Source organism: Cebus imitator, unplaced genomic scaffold, assembly GCF_001604975.1.
Source record: "Cebus imitator isolate Cc_AM_T3 unplaced genomic scaffold, Cebus_imitator-1.0 Scaffold32, whole genome shotgun sequence".
NCBI classification, from domain to species: domain Eukaryota; kingdom Metazoa; phylum Chordata; class Mammalia; order Primates; family Cebidae; genus Cebus; species Cebus imitator.
The window spans coordinates 4,146,445-4,152,428 of NW_016107347.1; positions in this window are offsets into that span (position 1 = coordinate 4,146,445).

Sequence of the window (5,984 nt, forward strand, 5' to 3'; positions counted from 1 at the left end):
CCACCAGGCCCAGCTGATTTTTTGTATTTTTAGTAGAGACGGGGTTTCACCATGTTGACCAGGATGGTCTCGATCTCTTGACCTCGTGATCCACCGGCCTCGGCCTCCCAAAGTGCTGGGATTACAGGCTTGAGCCACGGAGCCCGGCCTTGTCTTAAAATTTTTTATTGAATGCTATACATCATGTGTAGAAGACCAATAGAAACTGTGGTAAATAATATTTAAACCTTGTTAAAGTTCACAGATCTAGCAGGAGGTTTTGCACAAACCCAGCTACCAGCGTACGAGTCTGGCAAGATAGAAAACCCAGACAAGTCAGACAAAGCAACTTATTACTCACCAATAGGCAACAAGAATCAACAGAAGCCTGGGATCCATGGTGAGTCAGGCCTCCATGGCTCAGGAAAGCTGTCCACAGCAAATGGAGTCTTATCTGCATGTGTCCCACTTGGTACCAAAGCTGAGGGTCTACCAAATCACGGCATTCTGGGTGTCATTCCCCAGGGGAAACCTGGATCACTGTGCACAAGTGTTGTAGGACATCCTGTTCTAGGAAAAATGAGGGCAAAACACACGCTACTCTGGACAAGTCCTTCTATCTCAGCATATTGCTTTCTCAGAACAGTGTACCAAATTGCAAGCAAAGGAGGACGAGCTCCAAGAAGGGCCACTATTACAGTGTTCTATGGCGCCATCAAGACCTCTTCGACTAGGTGAGGTTGGAGCAGAGCCTGAAGGAAGTAAGGGGGTGAGCCCTGGACATCTGGGAAGAGAGATGGCAGAAGAGGGAAGACTCACACAAAGGTGTTGAGTCTGTACCTTCCTGGCAAACTTGAAGAATGGCACAAAGGCCAGGGCAGTGCAGCAGAGTGAGGGACTGGGGAGCCGTAGGAGATGAGGTAGAGGCTGAGGGTGAGAGGCAGCCCCAGCGGATGCCACGTGTCATGCAGGACTTGTAGGCCATGGTAAGAACCACAGCGTTTGCCTGACACGGGAGCCACAGAAGTGTTACAAGAGTGGGGAGATCTGGTCTTCCCTCCACCCCAGGTGCTGTGTGGGGTATTGACTGCAGGGAGCAGGGAGATGCTGAAGCAGGAAAGACATGTAGGAAGCGATTGCAGTAGAAGGAAAGGAAGGCTGTGGCCTCTGCCATGACGGATATGCTGATGGCTAGAAAATGGTGTGCGAGGGAAAGACAAGGATGACTGAGCTGGCTTCAGAGGCTGGAAGGATAGGCTTGCCGTTTACTAAAATAAGGAAGACTATGGGAGGAGGAAGTCTGCAGAGGAGGGGAGATTCGGGTTAGCTTTAGACATGTGAGATCTGATACCCAATGGAACAGTCAGGCAGACAGATGGATGTGTGAGTGTGGTGTGTGGGGGAGAGGTCTGGAAATAAAAACTGGACACAGTGAGGCAAGGCAGTATTTGGGAGTCCATTCATTCTTTTTCCCGTTTAGGTATGGTTTTAGGAGGGGATAGAGAAGATTCTTGAAATGAAGAGCCAGGCTCTAAATAGGCTCTGGCTGTTCACATCAGGCTCCACCCCTTCCTAGTATGTCCTTTTGCAGGTGGTGCTCCTATTTGGAGTTCATTTTCCTGCCCACAGAGAAGGACTTGGACAAGACAACCTAAGGTCTGGCACACGATGGCTCTGTGGACATCTTGTGAAGATTAGATACACTTAGAAGAAGAAGTAGCACATCAAAGTAGCGGTTATTTGTGTGGGTTTATCTCTCAGGCATCCACCCAAGGAAGCAGGGGAAAGATCCTGAGAGTTAGAACTCACAAAGGCAAGCGCTGAAGAGGAGGAGTGCGTGCACGACTGGAAAGATGTGGGACATGCTCTTCAGAGGGGAGGGGGAAAGCTGGGCTTTACAGAGCTGCCCAGGGATGCTCTGAGAGTCAGCATCCCAGCCTTGCTCTGTGGGAGCCTGGCTGTCCCAGCACCTTTAGTGCCTGTTCATCTTGTAGCTCAAACCCAAAAGCTCCATCTTCCTAAGAGAATTCACTGCCTTTCCTAAAGAGACTGTCTCCCCACCTGAAAGCCCATCACACCTTCAAGTGCACAATTCAGTACAGGCTTCCAGTTCTATGACTAACTAAAGGAAGTGGTTCTTTGCCTATAAACCCACCAGTCTGTGATTGGGGTCCACTCAGAGTGCGTCCATGATGGTTGCATTTTTCTTCTTTTACTTTCTTTGAGATAGGGTCTTGCTCTGTTACCCACCCAGGCTTGAGTGCAGTGGCACAATCACAGCTCACTGCAGCCTTGACCTCCTGGGCTCAAGCAATCCTCCCACCTCAACCTCCTGAGTAGCTGGGACCACAGGTATACAGCACCACGCCTGGCTAATTTTTGTATTTTTTTTTTTTTTTTTAGAGATGGGGTCTCACTATGTTGCCCAGGCTGGTCTTGAACTCCTGGGCTCAAGTGATCCTCCTGCCTCAGCCTCCCAAAGTGCTAGGATTACAGGCATGAGCCACCATGCCAGGCCGTGGCGATTACTTTTATGTGTCAACCTAACTGAGCTAAGAAATGCCTAGGTAGCTGGTGAGATATTGTTTCTGGGTATGTCTATGAGGGTGTTTCAGGAAGAAATTTGGAATTTAAATCAGCAGGCTGAGTAAAGAAGATCTACCTTCACCAGTGTGAATGGACATTATCCAAGCTGTTTAGGGCCCAAACAGAGCAAAAAGGTAGAGAAAGGGTGAACTCTCTCTTCTCAAGTGAAGACATTTGTTTTCTTCTGCCCTTGAATATTGGAGCTCCTGGTTCTGGAGCCTTTAGACTCTGATGCTCCCCCTCCCCCTGTCCACCTCTGATTCTTGGCCTTCAGCTTCAGGCTGGTAGTTGCACTGTGGGCTCCCCTGGTCCTCAGGCTTTCTGACTCAGACAGAATCCCACCACTGCTTTCCTGGGACTCCAGCATGTAGATGGCATATGTGGGGCTTCTTGGCCTCTCTAAGTGTGGGAGCCAATGCTTATAATAAATTTCCCATTATATATCTATAAATATCCTATTGGTTCTGTTTCTCTTGAAGAACCTTGATTAATACAGTGTTCTAATGAGGTGGAAACTTAACCAAGAGAGAAAGTAAAGTGTGTCATTAGCATTTCAAGTTTTTGAAAGGGGAGACTTATGAAACAAATGATCATAAATAAAATGCAAAAGCAGTGAAGACAAATTAAGCAAGACTATAAATCAAGCCATGAATACAAGGCACATTGGGATTCAAGTAAAAATGGCTGAGAATTACACACAATGTGGCTCAATGTGAATAATGCAGGTGAGAGGAGATGCCCATAATCAGAAGATCAATGGAATCCTAACTCCAGGCCACTCACAGCAGGGAATAAGATGCCACCTTCATTGGTCCAAGGGAAGACGTAGATAAGAAAGATAGATGTCACGGTTCTCACACTCTGGTTTGGATAATTATCATCTTTTATGTTTGAAAACTGCTACGTCCATCCCCAGAGATTCCATGATCTGAGATGTGGCCTGGGATTTTGCATTTTACAAGCCACAGGTGATTCTGCTGTAAGTGACCATTGGCTGCCCTTGAAGAAACACTGATACGGGAGGGGAGGGTCCCAGTGAAGGAGCTTGGGGGCTACTTGGGTTTCTCAGTCCATTTTTTGTTGCTTATAACAGAACACTTGAAACTGGGTAATTTATAAAGAAAAGGAATTTATTTCTTACAATTCTGGAGGCTGAGAAGTCCAAGGGCATGACCCGGCATCTGCTAAAGGGATTCTTTAAAGTCTAGAGGCAGTGCAGAGTATCACATGGCAAGAGATCGCTCTTCCCCTTCTTATAAAGCCACCCGTCCCACTCCCATGATAACTCATTAATCTCATTAACTCTTCAATCCATTAATCCATGAATAGACTAATCCATTCATGAGAGCAGAGCCCTTATGACCCAGTCATCTCTCAAAGTCCCCACCTCCCAATATGCTACATTGGGGATTGTGTTTGCAACACATGAAATTTGGGGGACACATTCAAGGCACAATAGGGAGGGCTTCAGTTATAGGGGAGTGTATTGTAGACAGTGGAGACTGAAGCCTAGACATGAGGACGGGCCAGCAAGACCGCAGTAGGATCATGTTAATTGGGCCTGTGCAGGTTCATCCCTGGTGGCCAGGTATTGGGTCCATGTAAAGAAGACATATTCTCAGCCTCCCAAATGGCAGGCAGGAAGGTGGAGGAACAAGGAAGAAATGGAGCCAGGAGGAGGGTATCCGTGACTCCACCCAGGGTGAACAGGGGAGGGAGAAGTGAAGACTTTGCTGCTAACCTACATGATGTGCCAACATAATTTATGACGTGTATGTGTTCATGCGTGAGTTTCAACCATGACCTAACTGAAATGAAAGACCTTTGTTCCTAAAAGATTCATTTATGAAAACGTTACAGTATCCTAGTCTTCCTTGGCTGAGCATAAAAGGATTTGTTTCTGAACCAAGAGTCATATTTTAGAAATAAAAGAGCCTGTCATGGAATCTTGTTCATCTAAATGAGAAGCAGCGCTCTACAAGGGTGTGCTGGCATGGCATTTTCCCTTACGTCTTTGGTACACAAGAAAGGTTATACTCTATCTATGAATTGGAGATGTGCAAACTTGCCAGCCTGTGGCTATGAATGAGGCCTCATTAATTTATATGATCACCCCATCTGGGTGCGTCACCTCCACGTGTGCCAACACAGCATTGTAGAAAAAGTGGGGGATGAGACAGGGCGCAGACACCACTCACACCAGGAGTAAAATTAGACATCTTTTTAACCAGCGTCTTGGACTGGATCATTCCATGGAGATGGTGATTATTTTCCCTCGTTTATCAGAGTGATTTACAACCCTGGAAAGGTATATAAATAAGTACAGAGATAACAAAAAAGTGGATGTGGATTTCTTCTGAGTGGGCTGTACTGCATGGGATTTGTAGTAAGTCTTGAAATTATTAAAAATTTATTGTTCTGCTTTGTGTATGCTTTTCTTTCCTGTTTTCATAAAGTTTGAACTGGGTAAGCTAATCTGATTTACCACCTTACAAGATTGATTTATTAATTTACAAAAGTAGCATAATTTCTGAGAATAATTTTGCTTGTTAAGTCTGACACAACAGTGGTTTCGTTTGTCTGGAAAAAGCTGACATATTAAATGTGTGGATATAGTTGTAAATGTCTAAGAAAATATGATTTTTTTCAAAGAAGTGAAGTCAATGTTTAAGAAGGATTTAATACATTAAACTTCAGTTAGTTGAACACTGATCGAAGAGTCAGTATCAATGATTTTAAAATTGTTTTTATTGATAAATATGCTAGAGCAAGATGATTTGTAGGTTTAACTTAAAGGTTTAAGGTAATCTAGGTTTTAAAATAAAAACTTTAATATATTGCATATTACCTTTTAAAAATGAACTAAAATTGGTATTTTGCAGGCATAGAAGCCCTTTTTCCCTGTATGAAAAAGAGAAAAGAAAAAAATTATAACTGCATCTTATTAGCCTTTTGCAGAGTTGCCTATCACTGGCTGCTATTGCTCTTATTAATTTCCGCCAACCATATGGGTCAAAAACGACATTTCTTTATTGCTTATTCATTGCTATGACTACAGTGAGGCTGGGCATATTTTCATTTTAAACTGGACATTTCTGGTCATCTCAGAATTTCTGCTGAAGCCTCAAAACTAAACACAGTAGATGACAAATACTACGTCCTTCAAAAGCAAGGCACTGGACCCATCTAAGGGTTTGCTGAGGGGTGGCTGAGATGATCCAGATTCCCCACCTCTCTCAGGCTTGTAAAGAGAAAGTAGCCAGTCCTTGAGGAAGGAAGGAGACCCTAAGGGAACCAATAGGAGTGGAGAACACTATAGTTTCTCCTCCTCTCGCCAATGTGGCAGGGTTCCCTTACTCTCAAGTTAAATATGGGCAGCCCAAAGAATGTCAATCTTAGACATAAGGGAAATATTTTTC